The sequence below is a fragment of the Pinus tabuliformis genome, chromosome 7, assembly GCF_031772625.1.
Source record: "Pinus tabuliformis cultivar Carrire ecotype Pingquan chromosome 7, CPIR1, whole genome shotgun sequence".
Lineage (NCBI taxonomy): Eukaryota > Viridiplantae > Streptophyta > Pinopsida > Pinales > Pinaceae > Pinus > Pinus tabuliformis.
The window spans coordinates 62,417,438-62,431,395 of NC_142293.1; the positions used below are offsets into that span (position 1 = coordinate 62,417,438).

Here is a 13,958-nt window from a genome sequence, read left to right on the forward strand (position 1 = left end):
TGGAAAATTCTTGGTGTAATGATTTTCCTCACAGATGAGGCAAGGATATTTCGGCTTTCTCTTAGAAACATCATCAACAGATGACTTAGGTGGATCTTATTTTGGGGCATTGGATTTGGCTTTAAATTTTCCCTTCTTCTTACCTTTAGAGGCCTTATCTGTTGCGGTAGACTGAATAGCAAGTACCTTAGCAGTTTTACCAGGATCGAATGAATTTTTCGAGGGATAATTAGAACCAGTGCTTGAAATAGATTTCTTCTTTGAAGAAGCTTTCATGGAAGTCTGAGACATTGAACCAATCACACCATTAACAAGTGGTGCATCGGGAGACTTTGATGCTTCCATATCCAAAGATGGCCTCGGAGCATCAGGAAACATCTCCTACAACGTGTCAGATTACGAATAGACTAAGTCTAAATACTAGGCACATGCGATAGCTTGCTCTTCAGTAACACATCCACCCATAGCTATGTCCTTAGCAATCTTGTTAACGAATGAATTTGTGAACCATTATGTCAAAAACTCATCAAAAATCTCAAATTTGATGAGGCAACGTCGACGTCTCCATTCATGGATATGATCGAAAATGTGGGTCGTGGTGTCTTGCTTAAGGGATGTGAGAAAATGAGTGCTAGTTGCATACCGAACTGGTAATTGGAAGTGGGTGAGGAAGGCCATATCCAGAGAGTTGAAGTTAGTGTAGGTACCTCGAGGCAACTCGATATACCATTTTGCAGCAGAACCTGTAAGAGTTATCTGAAAGAGTTGAAGACAGATAGAATCATCGACATATGAATTGGAGGTGCACCACAGGTGATATGTCATCACATGGGCTTGTATGTCCTCCTTAGATTTTTCCTTGAATTTTGGATAATCACTTGGAATTTTGGTTGGAACTGGAGGCCAATAGGGCGAATGAAGAATGGAATCATTTGTAAGCCTTGAGACATCGGGCAGCTCCAACGTAGCCAAGAAAGGAAATTGCATGTTGAATGACATATAAGGTCTTTGAGGAGACCCAAATTGTGGATTTCATCCTTGTTGGTAAGGATTTTTCCCCCACAGTGGAGGATTTTGTCCATACATGACCTGATTTTGTCCCCACTGAGGGTTACCTTGACCATAAGGTGGATTTGGTCCAGGGTAGGCTTGATGTTGTCCTACCATAGGCCACTGATAAGCATTGTATGTGGAATATGGGTTGTAAGGTTGTTGAACCTATTGACCCTAGACGAAAGGAGATTGACCTTGTTGCTGTAGGGGTTGACCTTGGGCTTGTAAGGACTAACTTCGTTGATACGCATATAAATCTTGTTGTTGCCAAGGTTGACATTGTTATTGCAAAGGTTGGTTTTAATGTTGTAAAGGTTGACCTTGCTACTGCAAAGGTTGGCCTTGCAAGTATAGTTTCCCTTGATACTGCAATGTCTTCCCTTGCTGATGTAACGGTTTCCCTTACTGCTGCAAGGGCTACCCTTGCAGCTGCAAAGGTTGTCCTCGTTGTTGCAAGGGCTACCCTTGCAGCTGCAAAGGTTGTCCTTGTTGTTGCAAGGCTACTAGACAGTTCCTTGGGATATACCCTATGGGTATTGATAATTCCCGAATTGGATCTGAGCATATCCACCAGGAATAGAGGATTGACCATAAGCTCCTTCTTGAGGAATGTAAGATAGATTAACCAAGGCTTGCGAACCGTATGGGACATAAGCCTGTTGGAGTGGAATCTAAGGCATATAAGACTGTTGATATTAGATTTTTCCTTACCTGGATGGACCAACAAGGTTAGGAATACCACCATAATTAGTTTGATTAACTCTAACCATGTGAGTTTGTAATCCACTCACATTGGTTTCACCTAACACAAGAGGAGTATTGTGATCCTACCCCCCAGGTGGTGGCACATACTGTCCACTTGATGGGGGGTAGAAGAACTAATCAAAACCTAGCATGAAATAGTCAGTTGTACCAGAAGATTTGGTTGAAAAGACGAGATAGGTTGTGACGAAATCGTAGGTTGAACCAGAACTGACGTGACAGCAGTTTGTACAGAAGTTACAGAGGTTGCGTTTAGAATGAACGAACCAGATGTAGGCATAGAATTTGAAGACCAAATGGGATTCTGATACAATGACAAAGCACTAGGAGTACCTGAAACTAATTGAGCTAAGGTTGTATAACCAGGTGGCAACATGGGTTCACTAGTTTTAGGGAAAGTGAGAGACAGGACTCTTCCTGTATAAGGAAAGCCTTCAGGAGGAAATTCATATCCTTGCTCATCATCAATATGAGTATGGGTAGTGGAAAATTCCAAATGACCTAGAGAAGAGGTTAGAATTTCACCTTCTGACTCCACAGATGGAAATAACTGGTGACAAGGAACCTGAGATGTACAAGGGGATAACTCCAAAGGAATACCAGGCTGATCGTAAGGAATGTAAGGACGTTGAGGAGATATCACAACAGAATTGAATAACGGGTTCAATGAATAAACAACAAGCTTTTGCAGACTCTTAGGGGTCTGAATAGGATTATCAGAGGTATTAAGATCAGATTCTTGAGGTGACCAGGAATTCGATGGAGGTGGATGAGAAGACAAGGGTTGGATGCTTGGAATAATCCCAAGTTCAAAACCTTGATCCTCAAGTGACTGAGGAAGCTCCAGATGAACTCCTTGGGAGGACCCTTCAGTATCAGACAATGAAGGGGAACTATGAGATGAACTCAATGGTTCAGCCACGATGACTTCCTCTCAAAAGAAAAAAAGGAAAGGAGATTCATTGAGGGATTTTTAAACAATCTTGAAATTAACAGGGAATTATTCAATATTGGTTCAAGAAGAAACTACTTGGGTTCGAAATTTTTATCGTGGGCAATTATTTTTAGAAACAAAATTTTTTCCTTTTCATCTTTTAAGAGTCGAAAAAAGGACGAAAAGGTGACTCTATTTGCTTTCGATAGTTTAGCGAGCTTGAAAGGACAAGTTGCTCGATGATCTTTTCAAATTTAAAGAGTCAGAAAAGATCAAAATGACTACTTAGGTGATTCTAGGTAAGAGTACCAAGTAACCGTGAACTGAAATATGCACCTCAGCAAATAAATTTACCAGGGACTTGACGTACGTGTAGGAAATATTCCAAAATTCTATGTTTGGTGTATCACGTTTATAGGGTGGCACACTCAGCTTCCTACGGATAAAGGTTTGCAACCTATGAGGGTCTCCCTTTATATCCACGACGATATGGGGAGCACAAGTCTGTGCTAGTGTTGTCTAATGCCAAAGTGAACACAGCTACTAACTTTTATAGACGCTGAAACACATCTCTATCCTAGACCACTAAGTATGAACATTAATGTTTCAAATGATCCTTAGATTAATTGATAGATTTTAAATTTGATCTTGGAATTATGTTTCAATTTCAAGGACTTAACAATGTTACATGTTCCTAAAATTCAACTAGATGATGAAATGAAATCCTTCAATTCGATGAAAGTTATCTATGCAGGGAAGAGAAACACTCAACTCATGCATCAAAAAATAAATAATGCATCAATGAAAATCTTCAAATGTTAAATTTGAAACATGAAATCTAATCTTTCACATCATAAGCAAATGCAATGCCAAAACAAACCTTAAGGCAAAACTACCTTAATATCTAATGATGATTTTTATTTTCACTTTAGTGCTATCAATGTAATCTAGTGCAAAAAGTAAAAGAGAATGCAAGCAAGCCAGAAAACATGAAAATCTCTTTCACATTAATGATTTTAATGCAACAAGAAATGCTTCAAAAACTATGAAAAGAAAAACACTTTCACTTTCACTTTTCAAAACAATAATTCAAAGCAAACACTCCCTTTCGATTCAAATGAGACAATAAATTTGTAATCTATTGTTTGTCAAATGAAACTTAAGTGACTTTCACAGTATCTACTCAATATGACACTAATGAAACAACTCAACACACAAGAACCAAAAGTGATTCGCATAAAAAATTCCCAAACACACAAAAGACTCTTTAACACACGTAATTGACCTCTGATGGGAAGATTAACGAGCTGATGAAGGATGACTTAGAAGACCTAGAACCCTAAAAGGCTAATCAAACTTCAAACACACCTAAACCAAGTTAAGAGGTGATTAAAATTAGATGATAAAAGAGTCAACTAAGATCACACTGATAAACCACTAGGAGTAGGAAAAAAAACTGAAAACAAGAAGACGAATCCTAAATTTCTTTAACTTCTGAAATCATCACACCTATTAAGAGAAAAGCAACGATCATCACTATTGTAATCAACAATTTTGCGATATCATCGCGACTATCAGGGCTAAAAACGTGATGGTCAAGAAAAACAAATAAAAAAAACAAAATATTCAAGAACAGCTCAAATCAACAATCTTCAAGCATTTACCAAAAAGTGAGACTGACTACAGAAAAACAATGAAGTCTGGGAATGAATGGTTGATCAAACTCGTCAAAAGACAAGGTGAAGAAATGGAAGGAAAGGATCATAGATCCTCAGCGGATTCTCCATTTTGTGACAAGGTTAATCCTCTCTACAGATAGAGATGATCCCTCTAGCCCAATGAGTGGGTCTAGCAACTCAAGTGACAATCAACTAGACATATTCCTAGTCTATAATTGAAAAGAAGAACGAAAGAGATGGCCTACCTCATTCTGATGCTATTTCGATTTACTTTGTTGAGGGCCTCGAACCACTTGTGTCATGGACTTGTTCTTGCTTGTCGTAGTGTTTATGTACCTACACAAGTGATAAAGAGACAACAAAGTATGCCAAAACCAATAGCAAATCCAATAAAGAGCTACTTAACTAATCAAGGAATGTCAAGCTAAATAATACATGAACATATATATTTTGGGAAGATGAACCAAAAGTTGTATATTATTAAGGAATAAAGGGAAGCTTACAACCAAAGCCTTGATGTTGAAATTCTCTCCTTGAGTGGTAATCCAAGTGTTACACTAAAAAATGTCACCATGACCGCTTACAGTTAGTATGGCTCAAATCAACAGTCATGCTACCCTCTTAGGCAAGTCTTATGCCTCTGCTATCCATCTCAAACTCAAAGAAGAGAGAAAGTCTTGTAAAAATGTGTTTATCTCTGGGGTCGCAGGTTCTCTCAAGCCTTACCTGCGGGGACGCTCACAATGTTCACAAAAACTGCGTCTTTGGACGCTCTGTATGTCAAGGGACAGGTGCGTCCTTCTGTAAAAGGCAAAATGCGCAAGTTTCATCTTAAAAAAGTTACTTGTGGTTACTTCTAGAACTTTCTAGAGGTCGGTTTGATGAAATGGATGCGCCTCTAGTTGGTTCATGTATCCCTATTAAGGAGGAACTTATCCCATCAATAAGGGAGCTATCCCACCCAAAGAGGGGGATTATCCCATTGATGGTGGACCTGAATAACCTCTTTACAGCACTATAAATAAAGACCTTGGGCCAGAAGGAGGAGAGGTTGGAGCTATACATTTTCTTTGGGTAAATGCTGCAGGAATTAGGACTCCCATTTAGAACCTTGTGAGGAGAGATTGTCTTTGCTTGATTCTACTTGGAAGTGGGTGAGCTTTGTCAAAGTAGAGGAAAACCCTTGATGGACCCTGGGAGGAACTTGCACAACACCAAGGCCAGGTTGTAAGAGTTTCTTTGTTTCGTTATTAATACAAACTGGTTTATTTTTCTCAATAGCTTGTGTTAATGAGTTATTTCATGTGTTCCTTGGTCTGCATGTTGAATATATGTTTTATTATATGAAATGCAAGTGCTTGGTAATTGTTTGATTGTTTGTGGTTGCAGGAATTGATGTGAAGGAGGAGCTCATCCGGATCGGCAAGGACGGACTACAACAACAACGTTTTGGAATAAGGTAAGCCTAAACACTTGTAGTTTTCATGTTTTAAAAGGTGTATTTAGAGAAAGATCACTCCATTTTGTCTTGTTTGTCGCTAGAGAGTTTAGACTCCTAGGGAGGTCAGTTGTGTCCGCACAAACGACTTTTTCCGCCACGACAAATTGGTGACTCCGCTGGGGAATCCATTAATGAGAGAGTCTTTTCCTTTGTGTGAACTTTGCTCTGAGAAAATCATTTTTATTTTCTGGTTTTTGACTGTGAGAAATAGTATTTGGGTGGCTTAGCTTTAGTTTTAGTTAGATTTGGTTTTTCTTAACTTTTCCCGAAGGACGCACCCTCTGAGTACTGCACAGTGCGTCTTTGGACGCGCTGTTGCCGTTTGCACAGAGCGGGCCCGCGCCTGTGATAACGGGTTGCCTGCGTCTTCCTGTAAAAATTAGGAAAATTCCATTTTTTGCTTTAATTGCTTTTAAATTTTGATTTTTCTTAGTGTTTTCTGCCCAGATCCTTTAGTACCCTGTCAAAAATTTTCACCTGAACTTGTTTTGTGAGCTTTGAGTGTTTTAGTGGATTTCGACGAAGTCTAGGCCTAGGGTTTGATTTTTAGATAGGTCCTGTAGTGACTTTGACGGTAGAAAGTTGTCCAGCCTTAGATCTCTCTGGTTTGTCAGCCTTCTTAGAAGTCGGGCCTGTCGTAAAGTCTCCTTGTGTGAGCAGCTTGCCATTTAAGTTGTTTTGGGTCAAATTTCGAATTACTTGTTTATAAAGTGTTGATTTCCATTTTACAAAAGAACAAAAAGATTAGAGTTTTGTTTTGACTAGTTTTTGGTTCTGCAATAAGCTAGTCCTTGATTTGATTGTGATCAAGTAAAACACCTTAGAATAATCATTGTTGGTTTTGGCCTCGTTAAGATTGCTTAGAGTAAATTTACCTTTAGTTTGCTTGTGAGTGAAGTTTGGTAGATTTTAATAGTTGTTAAGATTGATTTTTGTTACCTTAGATTTATTTGCTTTATTAAAAGAAAAATACAAAAACATCTTCTTTAAAAGTCTTGTTTCAAGTAGCTTTTTGTTTTTTGAAAGAGAAAAAGAGTTTTTTCGTGCATGTAAAGAGCGGTCATGTTTTTATGCTTTGAAAAGACAAACGAATTGTTTCTTTGATTGTCTTCAATTAAGAAGTTGCTTTTATAAAGATTGCATTCTCTCAACTTTTTAGTTAAGCAATTCATCGAAAAAGTAAAGTAGTGGGTAAATCATCCTAGGTGCATTTTGTAGTGGTTTTGAGTCGAGTCAACACACCACTGGTTTCACTTCCATCACCTTTTGACTTAAGAAACAACCTTAAAAGTAACGCTTAAATTAAAATCAATCTAGTAATCTTTATTTTTCTAGGGCTCTGAAACACCAACATAGCTTAGGCTAGGGTCTTGGAGTAGGTGAGTACTTAACTCTCCAAGACTACAAAACCAAACAGATAGTTTATCTTGAGTAGAATAAATCCAATCATTTCAGTTGCACTCTGGGAAAGCTCCTCTTAAAGGAGAAGCACGAGCTCGTGTCTGAACCAGTGAGGGGATCATTCCTCCCTCGTTGGGAACGACGCCAGACAGTACGTATTACAAACGGTAAACCTCGGATTAACCATTGTCGAGGAGCCAGGGGTCACTTATCGGTAAACCTTGGATTATTGTCAAGGAGCCGGTAAGGGGATTGAGCTTGTTACTCTGCCCTTGCGTGCTGTCGGAGTTTAGACTGTTCCCCCAGGTGTAATTGTTGTGATTGGTAACTTTAGTGACCATAATCTTTAGGGTTCTACCGAGGTGACGGTGGAGGGAAGGTCCCACTGTACCTGGAGCAGACGTCGGTTATACTCACTTGGATTTTCCGGGGGGTTCACTTCACTTCGAGACGGTTAAAGTGGAGGAACTTGTGCCGGTCTATTCATTAAGCAGGTTGCCGGGGTAACTGTTCCACCCGCCATTTCTGTACTGAATCCTGCGAGGTTGGGCCTAATCACCAACTAGCGCTTTTGGTCCAGAAGACTACTGTTTGTGTTTGGTTTGACGCTCTAGATTATTTAGGCGTGTGCTTCAAATTTGTTTGCTTCTTAGAAGACTTTAGGTGGTTTGATTTGAAATTTTTACTTTGTTTTCGTGTGTTGTAGTTAAAAATCTTTAATTGTGGCGGAATTACCGAGACAGTCCCGTAGACTTCGAGGCCAGTCTCCTGAAGTTGTTTCTGTGGCCGAATTGTTGAGAAGATCCCGTAGACTTAGGGGATCACCTCCTCGAGACGACCCGGGTAATTTAGAAGGTTTAAAGGTCCTTGTAACTCCTCCTAGTGACAGTAGAGTAGGTTCACCTGAAGAAGGAGAATCTTCCTTGGTAGTCCATCCAGATTACCAAAGTTTAGAAACAGGTTACAATCCCGAAACTGTTACAGTTTCCGAGCTTGCTGGTAGTTTTTCATCTGCCAGTGAAACAGGCGAAGAACCTGAAATTTCCGAACCTGTTACTCCAACTTCTAGTGTCCCTGATTCACCGAGAATAGAAAGAATTATCACCGAAAATCTTCCCTCTGGTTTGATTGCTATAGAAGAACTTGCTCCAGAAGAGGATATAGGTGTCTCTTACCTTGAAGGTCAACTTACTATTGATCTAAGGGAGCGTGAATCCATCTTTTACAGTCCTCCTAGAAGTACTCCTTGGTACCTTGCATTAACCAACTTTTTGGACAACTCAGTAGGTTTTTCTACACCTCGTACTCCTTTTCCACCTGGAGGTATTTATACTCCTGTAAATATGTCTGGTCAGTCGTCCGTGTTTACTCAAAGTCCTGAATCTTTTTTACACGGCGGTCCTTCTGTTCCCACTGGGTATCAGTCACTTTCTGGTACCTTTGCGGGGGCATCTCCTCAACCCATTGATCATGGGTTATTTGCTAGAAACAGTGGTAATGTACCATTGGGTGTAGGAGACATTTACATGATGTCAGGTTCAGTTCCCGTTTCCCAACCTCAAGGTGGCCAATTACCGCCTGGGGGGCAACCGCAGTTAACGCCTGGGGGGCAACCTCAAGGTACACAAATCGTGTCTGGGGGGCAACCTCAAAGTCAGTATGTACCTATGGTGCAATACGTGCCTCAAGGTCAACCTCAGCCTCAATATGTACCCCAAGGTCAACCTCAGTATCAATATCAACCTCAAGGATGGCAACCCCAAGGATGGCAACCTCAAGGGTATCAACCCCAAGGTTATCAACCTCAAGGGTACCAACCTCAAGGTCAAGGTCAACCCCAGTATCAGTATTTACCTCAAGGTTATCAACCTCAAGGTCAATACTCAGGTCAAGGTTATCAACCGCCTCAAGGTCAGTCATATGTTCCAAGTATGGGAACTGCACCTTACAATTATCAATCCTACCCTCAATCCGGTTATGGATCTCAGTATCCTCAACCTGTTACGGGTCAGTACCCTGGAATGTTAGTGTGGGATCCATCACAGGGTCAACAGGTGTTGCAGCCAAGTGTACAGATGCTTCCTCAAGCTGGACAACCCGTAGTTTCTGGTCCAACCCAGCAACCGCAACCTGTCCAGCCCAATGTTCAAACTTCTGTAACTTCGGTAGTTACTCAGCCGTCAATTGCACCTAGTACTCCATCTCAAACGGCTGCTGCAACTACCGCTACATCTTCCATACTTACTTCTGGAGTATCGACGGCTCCAGTTTCTACTGTCCCTGTTACCACACCTCAGACATCTTTACCGTTGTCTGGATCTACGATTCAAACCACGGTCCAGATGCCTGTAGGTCAGCCTGGTATAAGTACGGTTGTCACTACTCAACCTCAATTTGTTCAACCTCTGTACCAGGGACAGTACCAACATGGGCAAGCTGTCCAACAACCGGTTTACCAGTATCAACCGTATCCTGGGTACACTTATCAACAACCTCAACAACCCCAGTACGGTCCGGTTAATCCTGGTTTTCCAGGAGGATATAATATCCCAAATGCGACTCCTGTTCCTAGTTATCCTGGATATCCTCCTCTTGGGGCTGGTATTGTGACCCAGAGTTTTAGAGATCCTAACCGGCAGTTACCGTTTATTGCAACTTTGGATTTACCCGACTTGACGCGCCTAACTAATGATCCAATTCAATATCTTCAGTTCTGGCCGCCAATGCCAAATAAGTTGCCCAGTGATATACCCAAGTTCGAAGGTAAGTCTGGAGAGGATCCGTCCAATCATGTGATGACTTACCACCTCTGGTGTGCTTCGAATTCTATCTCTGATGATTCCATCCGCTTACGTCTTTTTCAACGTACACTCATTGGTCTCGCGGCCAAGTGGTACATTGAGTTGCCACGGGCCTCTTTTTACAACTTTAGCCAGTTAGCTACCTCGTTCTTAACTCACTTTCAGTTGCCGGTCAGATACGATAACGACACGGAGTTATTAACTTCGCTAAAACAATCGACGTCCACGTACATTTCTGATCACATCCATGAGTGGAGACGTCGTAGGAGGTTAGTGAAAGTTTTTATTCCGGACCAAATCTTAGCTGAATGGTTTGTCAAATCATTATTACCGAAGATTACTGAAGATGTAGCTAAGGCCGGAGTAGTCACTGAGGAGCAAGTCATTGCTCAAGCGCAATACCTTGACTTAGTTTACACTCAGTCGGGTACGTTACACGAGAAGATTCCGGATCTTCCAAAGTCGAATCAAATCGCTGCTGCTCCTTCGGGATCTCATGCCGCTGATGGTATGATTGGTATAGTGACTACGAAGAGTAAGAAGAAGTCTTCCAAGGCCTCCAATACTCCAATAATCACTTTTCCTGATTCTCCGACAGGAGAGTCTTCTCCTCCTGAACTTACCGCCGACATTCACGCTGTAGAGTCATCTACGGCCAAATCGAAAAACGGTGGAAAGAAGAAAGGAAAGAAGAAGGCTAAAGCAGACAAGGCTCCAAAGGAGAAAACTGAAAAGTCGGAAACCAATGACGAAAAACGCAAACCTCGATATCCTTGTCTTATTTGTGAAGAGGATCATTTTACGAGAGATTGCCCTCATCGGGCCGAGGTTGTGAAAATAGTCAAAGGTTCTCCCACTCCTGCTGTGTTAAAGAATCCATTTCCGGAGCAGGAGAATAAGATGATAGGTTCTTCTTCGAATGCTAGTGAAGAACCCATTTTGATGATGTCTCATGTGAGGATTGCGACTCGATCGCAAGATTATGGTAGTAAGGCTCCTGTTGATGGTAAGGAAGCAGAATCTTCTCACTCTAATCCATCAACTTCAACTCCTGGTTCCGATCCACTACAGATCGAAAAACCTAACCCAGACTTAGTGATTAAGCCGCCCGCCAAGGGTGTACTTCGAAGGTCTGCTTTCAATCCACATGCGAGAGCAGCCCAGAATTACAACATTGTTGAAGACTTAGCTGTTTCACCTTCGGCAATGTCGGCACTCGAAGTGCTGCAATCATGCCCAGCACAACGGAAATTGCTTTTGTCGGCTATCGGAGCTGTCGATATTCAGGACCCGAACCTAATGATCTTTGATCTCGAAAATAGTACGCCACGTCTCCCCCATCAAATGGCTTTCCAAATTCCAGTGATAGTCAAAAACAGGCCTATTCATCGGACTGTGATTGATGAGGGAGCCTCAACGTGTATTATGTCGATTCAATGTTGGAGATCCCTTGGTTCTCCTCCGCTGAACCAATCCCCCACCATCCTTAAGGCCTTTGATGGCCGTGGGTTCCGTCCGTTTGGTATTTTACAAGAATTGCCTATAGGGGTAGAAGGTAAAACCGTTAGTCTAGATGTGGAAGTGGTTGATGCCCCTCTAGACTACAACCTTCTTTTGGGTCGAAGTTGGTCATATGCTATGACAGCGGTCGTTTCATCGGTCTTCAGAATAATCAAGTTTCCATATAACGGTAAGATCGTGACTATTGATCAGCTGACATACTTTTCATCCGACCCAGCCTCTTCAGAGAGTATCCAGCATGTCGGTAAGACGACAATCCCTTATAGGGACGTTGGTGTAGGTTTAGTTAAGGATTCCGGTTTACTGGGAACTTTTCCTCTCCCTCCACTTAACGCAGACCCTTCATTCGCGACAATTCATATGATTACATCAGAAAACATTATTTATGACGATCCTTGGATTGTCCCATCTGACTCTGAGATAGACTCATTCGGTGATGTTATGCCTTTGAGTCCGTATGAAATTGCTTATGAAGCTGTCGTGTCTTTTACCGACTCGCATTCAACCGAAATCGACCAAATGAATGTGGTCAATGAAGAATCACTTTTCACCTCAACCTTGGAACGGATAGCGTTTCCCGAAGTCGTGTCATCTGACGAACAACTTCGCGAAATCCTAAGTGTAGATGATCTACCATGGGAGGATCTCCATCACAGATCTTCGTTTTTACCTAAGGATGATGCATTTGAAAATGATTTTTCATCTATCTTTACCACTGAATATGTCAAAGACGCTCAGGATCCAACGAAACATTCTGATTCAGAGTTGAATTTAGGGAATATTTCTCGTACTATTCCCATTGATATTTCAGTGAAGCCCGGAATCGAGGAAAACATTCATATAGGTGCCGCTTGTACAGAAGATGAAATCCAAATTTACAAGGCCCTATTCCAAGAATTCCGCGACGTGTTTGCCTGGTCTTACGAGGAAATGCCGGGAATTGATCCTGCCATTGTTGTTCATGAAATAAAGACCTACCCAGATGCTAAACCCGTCCGGCAACGGTTGCGTCAGATCCACCCTCGAAAAGCGGCTGCGATTAAAGCAGAAGTCGAAAAGTTGTTGAAAGCAGGTTTCATTTATCCGATCCCGTTAACGGATTGGGTATCGAATATTGTTCCGGTTAACAAGAAACAAGGAACAATAAGAATCTGTATCGACTATAGGGATATAAATCGAGCTTGTCCAAAAGACAACTATCCTACGCCTTATATCGATCAAATTATTGATGATTGTGCCAGAAGTGAACTGTTTTCCTTTATGGATGGCTTTTCAGGCTATAATCAAATCAATATTCTACCTGTCGATCAACCAAAAATGGCATTCATTTGTCCATGGGGGACATTTGCTTATTGCAAGTTACCTTTTGGGCTTAAGAATGCCGGGGCCACTTTTCAACGGGCGATGTCTTATGCATTTCATGACATCAAGCACATTGTGCAACCCTATCTCGATGATTTGCCTGCTCATTCTTTACATCGAGCTGATCACCTTGTCCACCTACGAGCAATCTTTATGAGGTGTAGGCATTATCGAATTCGGTTGAATCCCCACAAGTGTGTTTTCTGTATAGAAACAGGTCGATTGCTGGGATTTGTTGTTTCAAAAACCGGTATTCGCGTCGATCCCTCGAAGGTCGAAGCTATCATCAAATTGCCTCCTCCTTCGAGTTTGCGCCAACTCCAAAGTTTGCAAGGGAAAGCGAACTTTTTACGCCGATTCATCCCGAACTACGCCGAGGTCACTAAAGGTTTTACAAGGTTGTTGAAACAGAACGCACAATTCTTTTGGGACGAGATTGCCCAACAATCTTTTGATGCACTTAAACACGCGTTGACCCATGCACCGTTGTTGCATCCTCCCAACTACAACCAGGACTACTTCTTATACCTCGCAGCTTCGCATTCCACCATCGGAATGGTGTTAGTTCAAGAAGATGAGTTCGGAGCGGAACATGTGATATATTATCTTAGTAGGACCTTAAATCCCACTGAGTTAAAATATTTGCATGTGGAGAAATTGGCCCTGGCAGCCGTTCAAGCTGTCCAGCGTTTCCGTCACTACATTCTTCTCCGCAAAACTACAGTTATTTCGGATTGCAACCCTATGATTTATATTTTGACAAAACAACTGCTAGGGGGCAAGTACTCTAAATGGATTGTCATCCTGCAAGAGTTCGACTTGGAGTTCGAGAAGTCCAAGTCTAAGAAATCCTTAGTTTTTGCGGAATTGATGTGTGATTTCCCGAGTGCTGAAACAGAGACTGTGGCAGAGGAGTCCATTGCGGACGAATCTTTGTTTCTTAT

General features: G+C 41.6%; 1 pseudogene; it reads left to right on the top strand.

Moving 5' to 3' along the window:
* Positions 1 to 2,355: 2,355 nt before the first annotated feature.
* Positions 2,356 to 13,958, top strand: part of LOC149245214 (mitogen-activated protein kinase 9-like) — a 54,133-nt pseudogene continuing 42,530 nt past the window's right edge.